Source organism: Oncorhynchus gorbuscha, unplaced genomic scaffold (genome assembly GCF_021184085.1).
Source record: "Oncorhynchus gorbuscha isolate QuinsamMale2020 ecotype Even-year unplaced genomic scaffold, OgorEven_v1.0 Un_scaffold_2064, whole genome shotgun sequence".
NCBI lineage: Eukaryota > Metazoa > Chordata > Actinopteri > Salmoniformes > Salmonidae > Oncorhynchus > Oncorhynchus gorbuscha.
The window spans coordinates 6,923-22,120 of NW_025746663.1; the positions used below are offsets into that span (position 1 = coordinate 6,923).

Consider the following 15,198-nt stretch of genomic DNA (forward strand, 5'->3'; position numbering starts at 1 on the left):
AGCCTTTGGGACTTTTTCAGGCTCACCTGACCAGGAAACATTCTGGTTCCTTTGTGGTTATGCTTTGACTAGAGACCAGCGTTTCCTGGTCAGGAAACATTCTGGTTCTGGAATGTTTTGACAAGTCAGAACAACAGTGTTATATGTTTTGACTAGAGACCAGCGTTGTCCTGGGACATTTTTCTTGGTTGTGGTTATATGTTTTGACTAGAGACCAGCGTTGTCCTGGTCAGGAAACATTCTGGTTCTTGGTTGTGGTTATATGTTTTGACTAGAGACCAGCGTTGTCCTGGTCAGGAAACATTCTGGTTCTTGGTTGTGGTTATATGTTTTGACTAGAGACCAGCGTTGTCCTGGTCAGGAAACATTCTGGTTCTTGGTTGTGGTTATATGCTTTGACTAGAGACCAGCGTTGTCCTGGTCAGGAACAACTCAGGGCCCTAGTTATAGTAAACAACTATAGACACAACATGACCATATTTACTATCACTTTCCCTCGTCCTCTCACTCACCCATCTCTGAGGAAGCCTTGCTCTCTGCTGTGCTGTCTACTACTGTGGTGTTGGTAGGTGATGTTTCCAGTCCTGCTGCATCTGAAATCTTCTTACTCCTCTCTCCTGACGGTTCTAGGACACAAACACACTGTGTCAGGTTTCCCTGTCACGCAGTAACACACACCACAACACACAGTGTCAGGTTTCCCTGTCACGCAGTAACACACACCACAACACACAGTGTCAGGTTTCCCTGTCACGCAGTAACACACACCACAACACACAGTGTCAGGTTTCCCTGTCACACAGTAACACAACACACAGTGTCAGGTTTCCCTGTCACGCAGTAACACACACCACACCACAACACACAGTGTCAGGTTTCCCTGTCACACAGTAACACACACCACACCACACAGTGTCAGGTTTCCCTGTCACGCAGTAACACACACACACACACACACACACACACACACACACACACACACACACACACACACACACACACAGGTTTCCCTGTCACACAGTAACACACACCACAACACAACACACAGTGTCAGGTTTCCCTGTCACGCAGTAACACACACACACACACACACAATGTCACAGTAACACACACACACACAAACACACAGTATCAGGTTTCCCTGTCACACACACACACACACACACACACACACACACACACACACACACACACACACAGTAAGGTTTCCCTGTCACGCAGTAACACACACACACACAAACACACAGTGTCAGGTTTCCCTGTCACGCAGTAACACACACACACACAAACACACAGTGTCAGGTTTCCCTGTCACACAGTAACACACACACACAAACACACACACACACACACACACACACACACACACACACACACACACACACACACACACACACACACACACACACACACACACACACACACACACACACACACACACACACACACACACACACACACACACACACAGCTGTTCCTTTAATAAATGCCTACAGTCTTATCATTTCAGGGCCATTTGTGGAACAGTGTACACCTCCAGCAGACTAACTAGGAAACCTAATAAAACCAAGCAGGGTAAAAGATCAGCTTGGAGAAGTGTCAGATGAATACTACATTGGTAATTAGGTTACGCAGACAGACTGTCTCTCTGCTCCCGATTCCAGACACGACAAAACTCCTTCCAGACACGACAAAACTCCTTCCAGACACGACAAAACTCCTTCCAGACACGACAAAACTCCTTCCAGACACGACAAAACTCCTTCCAGACACGACAGACAGACAAAACTCCTTCCAGACACGACAGAAACTCCTTCCAGACACGACAAAACTCCTTCCAGACAGACAAAACTCCTTCCAGACACGACAGACAGACAAAACTCCTTCCAGACAGACAGACAAAACTCCTTCCAGACCAGACAAAACTCCTTCCAGACCAGACAAAACTCCTTCCAGACCAGACAAAACTCCTTCCAGACCAGACAAAACTCCTTCCAGACCAGACAAAACTCCTTCCAGACCAGACAAAACTCCTTCCAGACCAGACAAAACTCCTTCCAGACCAGACAAAACTCCTTCCAGACCAGACAAAACTCCTTCCAGACCAGACAAAACTCCTTCCAGACCAGACAAAACTCCTTCCAGACCAGACAAAACTCCTTCCAGACCAGACAAAACTCCTTCCAGACCAGACAGACAGACAGACAGAACTCCTTCCAGACATTTTAGATCATTTAATGACATCAATGATTCATTTTCATGGAGATCTGTGCAGAACAGAGTGATGTTTTACAGCCAAACCCCTGCTCTCTCCTAATCACCCATCTGAACAGAGTGATGTTTCACAGCCAAACCCCTGCTCTCTCCTAATCACCCATCTGAACAGAGTGATGTTTTACAGCCAAACCCCTGCTCTCTCCTAATCACCCATCTGAACAGAGTGATGTTTCCCAGCCAAACCCCTGCTCTCTCCTAATCACCCATCTGAACAGAGTGATGTTTTACAGCCAAACCCCTGCTCTCTCCTAATCACCCATCTGAACAGAGTGATGTTTCCCAGCCAAACCCCTGCTCTCTCCTAATCACCCATCTGAACAGAGTGATGTTTCCCAGCCAAACCCCTGCTCTCTCCTAATCACCCATCTGAACAGAGTGATGTTTCCCAGCCAAACCCCTGCTCTCTCCTAATCACCCATCTGAACAGAGTGATGTTTCCCAGCCAAACCCCTGCTCTCTTCTAATCACCCATCTGAACAGAGTGATGTTTCCCAGCCAAACCCCTGCTCTCTCCTAATCACCCATCTAAACAGAGTGATGTTTCCCAGCCAAACCCCTGCTCTCTCCTAATCACCCATCTGAACGTCAGAACAGAGTGATGTTTCCCAGCCAAACCCCTGCTCTCTCCTAATCACCCATCTGAACATCAGAACAGAGTGATGTTTTACAGCCAAACCCCTGCTCTCTCCTAATCACCCATCTGAACAGAGTGATGTTTCCCAGCCAAACCCCTGCTCTCTCCTAATCACCCATCTGAACATCAGAACAGAGTGATGTTTCCCAGCCAAACCCCTGCTCTCTCCTAATCACCCATCTGAACATCAGAACAGAGTGATGTTTCCCAGCCAAACCCCTGCTCTCTCCTAATCACCCATCTGAACATCAGAACAGAGTGATGTTTCCCAGCCAAACACCTGCTCTCTCCTAATCACCCATCTGAACAGAGTGATGTTTTACAGCCAAACCCCTGCTCTCTCCTAATCACCCATCTGAACAGAGTGATGTTTCCCAGCCAAACCCCTGCTCTCTCCTAATCACCCATCTGAACAGTGATGTTTTACAGCCAAACCCCTGCTCTCTCCTAATCACCCATCTGAACAGAGTGATGTTTTACAGCCAAACCCCTGCTCTCTCCTAATCACCCATCTGAACAGAGTGATGTTTTACAGCCAAACCCCTGCTCTCTCCTAATCACCCATCTGAACAGAGTGATGTTTCCCAGCCAAACCCCTGCTCTCTCCTAATCACCCATCTGAACAGAGTGATGTTTTACAGCCAAACCCCTGCTCTCTCCTAATCACCCATCTGAACAGAGTGATGTTTTACAGCCAAACCCCTGCTCTCTCCTAATCACCCATCTGAACAGAGTGATGTTTTACAGCCAAACCCCTGCTCTCTCCTAATCACCCATCTGAACAGAGTGATGTTTCCCAGCCAAACCCCTGCTCTCTCCTAATCACCCATCTGAACAGAGTGATGTTTCCCAGCCAAACCCTGCTCTCTCCTAATCACCCATCTGAACAGAGTGATGTTTCCCAGCCAAACCCCTGCTCTCTCCTAATCACCCATCTGAACAGAGTGATGTTTCCCAGCCAAACCCTGCTCTCTCCTAATCACCCATCTGAACAGAGTGATGTTTCCCAGCCAAACCCCTGCTCTCTCCTAATCACCCATCTGAACAGAGTGATGTTTCCCAGCCAAACCCCTGCTCTCTCCTAATCACCCATCTGAACAGAGTGATGTTTTACAGCCAAACCCCTGCTCTCTCCTAATCACCCATCTGAACAGAGTGATGTTTCCCAGCCAAACCCCTGCTCTCTCCTAATCACCCATCTGAACAGAGTGATGTTTCCCAGCCAAACCCCTGCTCTCTCCTAATCACCCATCTGAACAGAGTGATGTTTCCCAGCCAAACCCCTGCTCTCTCCTAATCACCCATCTGAACAGAGTGATGTTTCCCAGCCAAACCCCTGCTCTCTCCTAATCACCCATCTGAACAGAGTGATGTTTCCCAGCCAAACCCCTGCTCTCTCCTAATCACCCATCTGAACAGAGTGATGTTTTACAGCCAAACCCCTGCTCTCTCCTAATCACCCATCTGAACAGAGTGATGTTTCCCAGCCAAACCCCTGCTCTCTCCTAATCACCCATCTGAACAGAGTGATGTTTTACAGCCAAACCCCTGCTCTCTCCTAATCACCCATCTGAACAGAGTGATGTTTCCCAGCCAAACCCCTGCTCTCTCCTAATCACCCATCTGAACAGAGTGATGTTTCCCCCTCAGGAGACTGTAAAGATGTGTCAGGGGTCCTGAGATCATCAAAAGGTTCTACAGCTGCACCATCGACTGGTTGCATCACTGCCTGGTTTGGCAACTGCTCGGCATCTGACTGTAAGACACTACCAAGGGTAGTGAGAACAGCCCAGTACATCACTGGGGCCAAGCTTCCTGCCAGCCAGGACCTCTATACCAGGCCTCAGACCACAAGGCACTACAGAGGGTAGTGCGAACAGCCCAGTACATCACTGGGGCCAAGCTTCCTGCCAGCCAGGACCTCTATACCAGGCCTCAGACCACAAGGCACTACAGAGGGTAGTGAGAACAGCCCAGTACATCACTGGGGCCAAGCTTCCTGCCAGCCAGGACCTCTATACCAGGCCTCTGACCACAAGGCACTACAGAGGGTAGTGCGAACGGCCCAGTACATCACTGGGGCCAAGCTTCCTGCCATCCAGGACCTCTATACCAGGCCTCAGACCACAAGGCACTACAGAGGGTAGTGAACAGCCCAGTACATCACTGGGGCCAAGCTTCCTGCCATCCAGGACCTCTATACCAGGCGTTGTCAGAGGAAAGCCCTAAAAAATGTCAAAGACTCCAGCCACCCTGGTCATAGACTGTTCTCTCTGCTACCACACGGCAAGCGGTACCGTAGCGCCAAGTCCTCGGTCCAAGAGGCTTCTAAATACTACCTCAACTAACCGGCACATCGACTCTGCATCGGTACCCCCATGTATATAGTCTGGCCATAGTTATTTCACTGCTGCTCTTTAATTACTTGTTACTTTTCTCTCATTCTCCTCCGTATTTGTCTGAAACTGCATTGTTGTTTAGGGGCTCGTAAGTAAGCATTTCACTGTCATACACCTGTTGTATTCGGCGCATGTGACTAATAAGATGTCATTTGATGTTTTACAGCCAAACCCCTGCACTCTCCTGATCACCCATCTGAGAGGGAGGGACAAAACCACATCTGAGACTGACTGAGGCCCAAATGGCACTCTATCCCCTTCATAGTGCACTACTTAGGACCAGGGCCCATGCACTATATAGGGAATAGGGTTCCATTTGGGATGCATCCTAGGGCTTATGTTGGGTAATGAGACCCCCCCCTCAAGCCATCAGAGGCAGCATGGGCAGCCAATCATTTAGCCTAAACACTGAAGAGATGAGCCACCTACCTCTCTCTGCTATCTGTGCCTGTGTACTCCTCTGCTCCTGTGGAGAGAGACCGAGGACACAGATTAATAACAGGGCTGAAGAAGAGATGGAGGAGAGAGACGGAGGACACAGATTAATAACAGGGCTGAAGAAGAGATGATGGAGGAGAGAGACTGAGGACACAGATTAATAACAGGGCTGAAGAAGAGATGATGGAGGAGAGACGGAGGACACAGATTAATAACAGGGCTGAAGAAGAGATGGAGGACACAGATTAATAACAGGGTTGAAGAAGAGACGGAGGACACAGATTAATAACAGGGCTGAAGAAGAGATGATGGAGGAAAGAGACGGAGGACACAGATTAATAACAGGGCTGAAGAAGAGATGATGGAGGAGAGAGACGGAGGACACAGATTAATAACAGGGCTGAAGAAGAGATGATGGAGGAGAGAGACGGAGGACACAGATTAATAACAGGGCTGAAGAAGAGATGATGGAGGAGAGAGACGGAGGACACAGATTAATAACAGGGCTGAAGAAGAGATGATGGAGGAGAGAGACGGAGGACACAGATTAATAACAGGGCTGAAGAAGAGATGGAGGAGAGACGGAGGACACAGATTAATAACAGGGCTGAAGAAGAGATGGAGGACACAGATTAATAACAGGGCTGAAGAAGAGATGATGGAGGAGAGACGGAGGACACAGATTAATAACAGGGCTGAAGAAGAGATGGAGGACACAGATTAATAACAGGGCTGAAGAAGAGATGGAGGACACAGATTAATAACAGGGCTGAAGAAGAGATGGAGGACACAGATTAATAACAGGGCTGAAGAAGAGATGGAGGACACAGATTAATAACAGGGCTGAAGAAGAGATGGAGGAGAGACGGAGGACACAGATTAATAACAGGGCTGAAGAAGAGATGGAGGAGGAGAGACGGAGGACACAGATTAATAACAGGGCTGAAGAAGAGATGGAGGAGGAGAGACGGAGGACACAGATTAATAACAGGGCTGAAGAAGAGATGATGGAGGAGAGACGGAGGACACAGATTAATAACAGGGCTGAAGAAGAGATGATGGAGGAGAGACGGAGGACACAGATTAATAACAGGGCTGAAGAAGAGATGATGGAGAAGAGATGACGGAGGACACAGATTAATAACAGGGCTGAAGAAGAGATGATGGAGGAGAGACGGAGGACACAGATTAATAACAGGGCTGAAGAAGAGATGATGGAGGAGAGACGGAGGACACAGATTAATAACAGGGCTGAAGAAGAGATGATGGAGGAGAGACGGAGGACACAGATTAATAACAGGGCTGAAGAAGAGATGATGGAGGAGAGACGGAGGACACAGATTAATAACAGGGCTGAAGAAGAGATGATGGAGGAGAGACGGAGGACACAGATTAATAACAGGGCTGAAGAAGAGATGATGGAGGAGAGACGGAGGACACAGATTAATAACAGGGCTGAAGAAGAGATGATGGAGGAGAGACGGAGGACACAGATTAATAACAGGGCTGAAGAAGAGATGGAGGAGAGACGGAGGACACAGATTAATAACAGGGAGGATGGAGGAGACGGAGGACACAGATTAATAACAGGGCTGAAGAAGAGATGATGGAGGAGAGACGGAGGACACAGATTAATAACAGGGCTGAAGAAGAGATGATGGAGAGACGGAGGACACAGATTAATAACAGGGCTGAAGAAGAGATGATGGAGGAGAGACGGAGGACACAGATTAATAACAGGGCTGAAGAAGAGATGATGGAGGAGAGACGGAGGACACAGATTAATAACAGGGCTGAAGAAGAGATGATGGAGGAGAGACGGAGGACACAGATTAATAACAGGGCTGAAGAAGAGATGATGGAGGAGAGACGGAGGACACAGATTAATAACAGGGCTGAAGAAGAGATGATGGAGGAGAGACGGAGGACACAGATTAATAACAGGGCTGAAGAAGAGATGATGGAGGAGAGACGGAGGACACAGATTAATAACAGGGCTGAAGAAGAGATGATGGAGGAGAGACGGAGGACACAGATTAATAACAGGGCTGAAGAAGAGATGATGGAGGAGAGACGGAGGACACAGATTAATAACAGGGCTGAAGAAGAGATGATGGACGGGAGAGACGGAGGACACAGATTAATAACAGGGCTGAAGAAGAGATGATGGAGGAGAGACGGAGGACACAGATTAATAACAGGGCTGAAGAAGAGATGATGGAGGAGAGACGGAGGACACAGATTAATAACAGGGCTGAAGAAGAGATGATGGAGGAGAGACGGAGGACACAGATTAATAACAGGGCTGAAGAAGAGATGATGGAGGAGAGACGGAGGACACAGATTAATAACAGGGCTGAAGAAGAGATGATGGAGGAGAGACGGAGGACACAGATTAATAACAGGGCTGAAGAAGAGATGATGGAGGAGAGACGGAGGACACAGATTAATAACAGGGCTGAAGAAGAGATGATGGAGGAGAGACGGAGGACACAGATTAATAACAGGGCTGAAGAAGAGATGATGGAGGAGAGACGGAGACACAGGCTGAAGAAGAGAGGACACAGATTAATAACAGGGCTGAAGAAGAGATGATGGAGGAGAGACGGAGGACACAGATTAATAACAGGGCTGAAGAAGAGATGATGGAGGAGAGACGGAGGACACAGATTAATAACAGGGCTGAAGAAGAGATGATGGAGGAGAGACGGAGGACACAGATTAATAACAGGGCTGAAGAAGAGATGATGGAGGAGAGACGGAGGACACAGATTAATAACAGGGCTGAAGAAGAGATGATGGAGGAGAGACGGAGGACACAGATTAATAACAGGGCTGAAGAAGAGATGATGGAGGAGAGACGGAGGACACAGATTAATAACAGGGCTGAAGAAGAGATGATGGAGGAGAGACGGAGGACACAGATTAATAACAGGGCTGAAGAAGAGATGATGGAGGAGAGACGGAGGACACTGAAGAAGAGAGATTAATAACGGAGGACACAGGGCTGAAGAAGAGATGATGGAGGAGAGACGGAGGACACAGATTAATAACAGGGCTGAAGAAGAGATGATGGATGGAGGAGAGACGGAGGACACAGATTAATAACAGGGCTGAAGAAGAGATGATGGAGGAGAGACGGAGGACACAGATTAATAACAGGGCTGAAGAAGAGATGATGGAGGAGAGACGGAGGACACAGATTAATAACAGGGCTGAAGAAGAGATGATGGAGGAGAGACGGAGGACACAGATTAATAACAGGGCTGAAGAAGAGATGATGGAGGAGAGACGGAGGACACAGATTAATAACAGGGCTGAAGAAGAGATGATGAAGAAGACACAGATGATGGAGGAGAGACGGAGGACACAGATTAATAACAGGGCTGAAGAAGAGATGATGGAGGAGAGACGGAGGACACAGATTAATAACAGGGCTGAAGAAGAGATGATGGAGGAGAGACGGAGGACACAGATTAATAACAGGGCTGAAGAAGATGATGGAGGAGGAGACGGAGGACACAGATTAATAACAGGGCTGAAGAAGAGATGATGGAGGAGAGACGGAGGACACAGATTAATAACAGGGCTGAAGAAGAGATGATGGAGGAGAGACGGAGGACACAGATTAATAACAGGGCTGAAGAAGAGATGATGGAGAGACGGAGGGCACAGATTAATAACAGGGCTGAAGAAGAGATGATGGGAGGACACAGATTAATAACAGGGCTGAAGAAGAGATGATGGAGGAGAGACGGAGGACACAGATTAATAACAGGGCTGAAGAAGAGATGATGGAGGAGAGACGGAGGACACAGATTAATAACAGGGCTGAAGAAGAGATGATGGAGGAGAGACGGAGGGCACAGATTAATAACAGGGCTGAAGAAGAGATGATGGAGGAGAGACGGAGGACACAGATTAATAACAGGGCTGAAGAAGAGATGATGGAGGAGAGACGGAGGACACAGATTAATAACAGGGCTGAAGAAGAGATAACAGGGCTGAAGAAGAGATGGAGGAGAGACGGAGGACACAGATTAATAACAGGGCTGAAGAAGAGATGATGGAGGAGAGACGGAGGACACAGATTAATAACAGGGCTGAAGAAGAGATGATGGAGGAGAGACGGAGGACACAGATTAATAACAGGGCTGAAGAAGAGATGATGGAGGAGAGACGGAGGACACAGATTAATAACAGGGCTGAAGAAGAGATGATGGAGGAGAGACGGAGGACACAGATTAATAACAGGGCTGAAGAAGAGAGAGATGGAGGAGATTAATAACAGACGGAGGACACAGATTAATAACAGGGCTGAAGAAGAGATGATGGAGGAGAGACGGAGGACACAGATTAATAACAGGGCTGAAGAAGAGATGATGGAGGAGAGACGGAGGACACAGATTAATAACAGGGCTGAAGAAGAGATGATGGAGGAGAGACGGAGGACACAGATTAATAACAGGGCTGAAGAAGAGATGGAGGAGAGACGGAGGACACAGATTAATAACAGGGCTGAAGAAGAGATGATGGAGGAGAGACGGAGGACACAGATTAATAACAGGGCTGAAGAAGAGATGATGGAGGAGAGACGGAGGACACAGATTAATAACAGGGCTGAAGAAGAGATGATGGAGGAGAGACGGAGGACACAGATTTAATAACAGGGAGGAAGAAGAGGATGATGCTGAAGAAGAGATGATGGAGGAGAGACGGGACACAGATTAATAACAGGGCTGAAGAAGAGATGATGGAGGAGAGACGGAGGACACAGATTAATAACAGGGCTGAAGAAGAGATGATGGAGGAGAGACGGAGGACACAGATTAATAACAGGGCTGAAGAAGAGATGATGATGATGGAGAGACGGAGGACACAGATTAATAACAGGGCTGAAGAAGAGATGATGGAGGAGAGACGGAGGACACAGATTAATAACAGGGCTGAAGAAGAGATGATGGAGGAGAGACGGAGGACACAGATTAATAACAGGGCTGAAGAAGAGATGATGGAGGAGAGACGGAGGACACAGATTAATAACAGGGCTGAAGAAGAGATGATGGAGGAGAGACGGAGGACACAGATTAATAACAGGGCTGAAGAAGAGATGATGGAGGAGAGACGGAGGACACAGATTAATAACAGGGCTGAAGAAGAGATGATGGAGGAGAGACGGAGGACACAGATTAATAACAGGGCTGAAGAAGAGATGATGGAGGAGAGACGGAGGACACAGATTAATAACAGGGCTGAAGAAGAGATGATGGAGGAGAGACGGAGGACACAGATTAATAACAGGGCTGAAGAAGAGATGATGGAGGAGAGACGGAGGACACAGATTAATAACAGGGCTGAAGAAGAGATGATGGAGGAGAGACGGAGGACACAGATTAATAACAGGGCTGAAGAAGAGATGATGGAGGAGAGACGGAGGACACAGATTAATAACAGGGCTGAAGAAGAGATGATGGAGATGATGGAGGAGAGACGGAGGACACAGATTAATAACAGGGCTGAAGAAGAGATGATGGAGAGAGACGGAGGACACAGATTAATAACAGGGCTGAAGAAGAGATGATGGAGGAGAGACGGAGGACACAGATTAATAACAGGGCTGAAGAAGAGATGATGGAGGAGAGACGGAGGACACAGATTAATAACAGGGCTGAAGAAGAGATGATGGAGGAGAGAAGAGATGATGCTGAGAAGAGATGATGGAGGGACGGAGGACACAGATTAATAACAGGGCTGAAGAAGAGATGATGGAGGAGAGACGGAGGACACAGATTAATAACAGGGCTGAAGAAGAGATGATGGAGGAGAGACGGAGGACACAGATTAATAACAGGGCTGAAGAAGAGATGATGGAGGAGAGACGGAGGACACAGATTAATAACAGGGCTGAAGAAGGACACAGATGATGGAGAGATGATGGAGGAGAGGACACAGATTAATAACAGGGCTGAAGAAGAGATGATGGAGGAGAGACGGAGGACACAGATTAATAACAGGGCTGAAGAAGAGATGATGGAGGAGAGACGGAGGACACAGATTAATAACAGGGCTGAAGAAGAGATGATGGAGGAGAGACGGAGGACACAGAGGGCTGAAGAAGAGATGATGGAGGAGAGACGGAGGACACAGATTAATAACAGGGCTGAAGAAGAGATGATGGAGGAGAGACGGAGGACACAGATTAATAACAGGGCTGAAGAAGAGATGATGGAGGAGAGACGGAGGACACAGATTAATAACAGGGGAAGAAGAGATGATGGAGGAGAGACGGAGGACACAGATTAATAACAGGGCTGAAGAAGAGATGATGGAGGAGAGACGGAGGACACAGATTAATAACAGGGCTGAAGAAGAGATGATGGAGGAGAGACGGAGGACACAGATTAATAACAGGGCTGAAGAAGAGATGATGGAGGAGAGACGGAGGACACAGATTAATAACAGGGCTGAAGAAGAGATGATGGAGGAGAGACGGAGGACACAGATTAATAACAGGGCTGAAGAAGAGATGATGGAGGAGAGACGGAGGACACAGATTAATAACAGGGCTGAAGAAAGATGATGGAGGAGAGACGGAGGACACAGATTAATAACAGGGCTGAAGAAGAGATGATGGAGGAGAGACGGAGGACACAGATTAATAACAGGGCTGAAGAAGAGATGATGGAGGAGAGACGGAGGACACAGATTAATAACAGGGCTGAAGAAGAGATGATGGAGGAGAGACGGAGGACACAGATTAATAACAGGGCTGAAGAAGAGATGATGGAGGAGAGACGGAGGACACAGATTAATAACAGGGCTGAAGAAGAGATGATAATAGACGGAGGACACAGATTAATAACAGGGCTGAAGAAGAGATGATGGAGGAGAGACGGAGGACACAGATTAATAACAGGGCTGAAGAAGAGATGATGGAGGAGAGACGGAGGACACAGATTAATAACAGGGCTGAAGAAGAGATGATGGAGGAGAGACGGAGGACACAGATTAATAACAGGGCTGAAGAAGAGATGATGGAGGAGAGACGGAGGACACAGATTAATAACAGGGCTGAAGAAGAGATGATGGAGGAGAGACGGAGGACACAGATTAATAACAGGGCTGAAGAAAGATGATGGAGGAGAGACGGAGGACACAGATTAATAACAGGGCTGAAGAAGAGATGATGGAGGAGAGACGGAGGACACAGATTAATAACAGGGCTGAAGAAGAGATGATGGAGGAGAGACGGAGGACACAGATTAATAACAGGGCTGAAGAAGAGATGATGGAGGAGAGACGGAGGACACAGATTAATAACAGGGCTGAAGAAGAGATGATGGAGGAGAGACGGAGGACACAGATTAATAACAGGGCTGAAGAAGAGATGATGGAGGAGAGACGGAGGGACACAGATTAATAACAGGGCTGAAGAAGAGATGATGGAGGAGAGACGGAGGACACAGATTAATAACAGGGCTGAAGAAGAGATGATGGAGGAGAGACGGAGGACACAGATTAATAACAGGGCTGAAGAAGAGATGATGGAGGAGAGACGGAGGACACAGATTAATAACAGGGCTGAAGAAGAGATGATGGAGGAGAGACGGAGGACACAGATTAATAACAGGGCTGAAGAAGAGATGATGGAGGAGAGACGGAGGACACAGATTAATAACAGGGCTGAAGAAGAGATGATGGAGGAGAGACGGAGGACACAGATTAATAACAGGGCTGAAGAAGAGATGATGGAGGAGAGACGGAGGACACAGATTAATAACAGGGCTGAAGAAGAGATGATGGAGGAGAGACGGAGGACACAGATTAATAACAGGGCTGAAGAAGAGATGATGGAGGAGAGACGGAGGACACAGATTAATAACAGGGCTGAAGAAGAGATGATGGAGGAGAGACGGAGGACACAGATTAATAACAGGGCTGAAGAAGAGATGATGGAGGAGAGACGGAGGACACAGATTAATAACAGGGCTGGAAGAGACGGAGAGATGAAGAAGAGATGATGGAGGAGAGACGGAGGACACAGATTAATAACAGGGCTGAAGAAGAGATGATGGAGGAGAGACGGAGGATTAATAACACAGATTAATAACAGGGCTGAAGAAGAGATGATGGAGGAGAGACGGAGGACACAGATTAATAACAGGGCTGAAGAAGAGATGATGGAGGAGAGACGGAGGACACAGATTAATAACAGGGCTGAAGAAGAGATGATGGAGGAGAGACGGAGGACACAGATTAATAACAGGGCTGAAGAAGAGATGATGGAGGAGAGACGGAGGACACAGATTAATAACAGGGCTGAAGAAGAGATGATGGAGGAGAGACGGAGGACACAGATTAATAACAGGGCTGAAGAAGAGATGATGGAGGACGGAGACGGAGGACACAGATTAATAACAGGGCTGAAGAAGAGATGATGGAGGAGAGACGGAGGACACAGATTAATAACAGGGCTGAAGAAGAGATGATGGAGGAGAGACGGAGGACACAGATTAATAACAGGGCTGAAGAAGAGATGATGGAGGAGAGACGGAGGACACAGATTAATAACAGGGCTGAAGAAGAGATGATGGAGGAGAGACGGAGGACACAGATTAATAACAGGGCTGAAGAAGAGATGATGGAGGAGAGACGGAGGACACAGATTAATAACAGGGCTGAAGAAGAGATGATGGAGGAGAGACGGAGGACACAGATTAATAACAGGGCTGAAGAGAGATGATGGAGGAGAGACGGAGGACACAGATTAATAACAGGGCTGAAGAAGAGATGATGGAGGAGAGACGGAGGACACAGATTAATAACAGGGCTGAAGAAGAGATGATGGGAGACGGAGACACAGATTAATAACAGGGCTGAAGAAGAGATGATGGAGGGACAGGGCACAGATTAATAACAGGGCTGAAGAAGAGATGATGGAGGAGAGACGGAGGACACAGATTAATAACAGGGCTGAAGAAGAGATGATGGAGGAGAGACGGAGGACACAGATTAATAACAGGGCTGAAGAATGATGGAGGAGAGACGGAGGACACAGATTAATAACAGGGCTGAAGAAGAGATGATGGAGGAGAGACGGAGGACACAGATTAATAACAGGGCTGAAGAAGAGATGATGGAGAGAGACGGAGGACACAGATTAATAACAGGGCTGAAGAAGAGATGATGGAGGAGAGACGGAGGACACAGATTAATAACAGGGCTGAAGAAGAGATGATGGAGGAGAGACGGAGGACACAGATTAATAACAGGGCTGAAGAAGAGATGATGGAGGAGAGACGGAGGACACAGATTAATAACAGGGCTGAAGAAGAGATGATGGAGGAGAGACGGAGGACACAGATTAATAACAGGGCTGAAGAAGAGATGGAGGAGAGACGGAGGACACAGATTAATAACAGGGCTGAAGAAGAGATGATGGAGGAGAGG

At 47.7% G+C, this 15,198-nt stretch overlaps 1 pseudogene; it reads right to left on the reverse strand.

Moving 5' to 3' along the window:
• Positions 1 to 504: 504 nt before the first annotated feature.
• Positions 505 to 15,198, reverse strand: part of LOC124024908 — an 81,927-nt pseudogene continuing 67,233 nt past the window's right edge.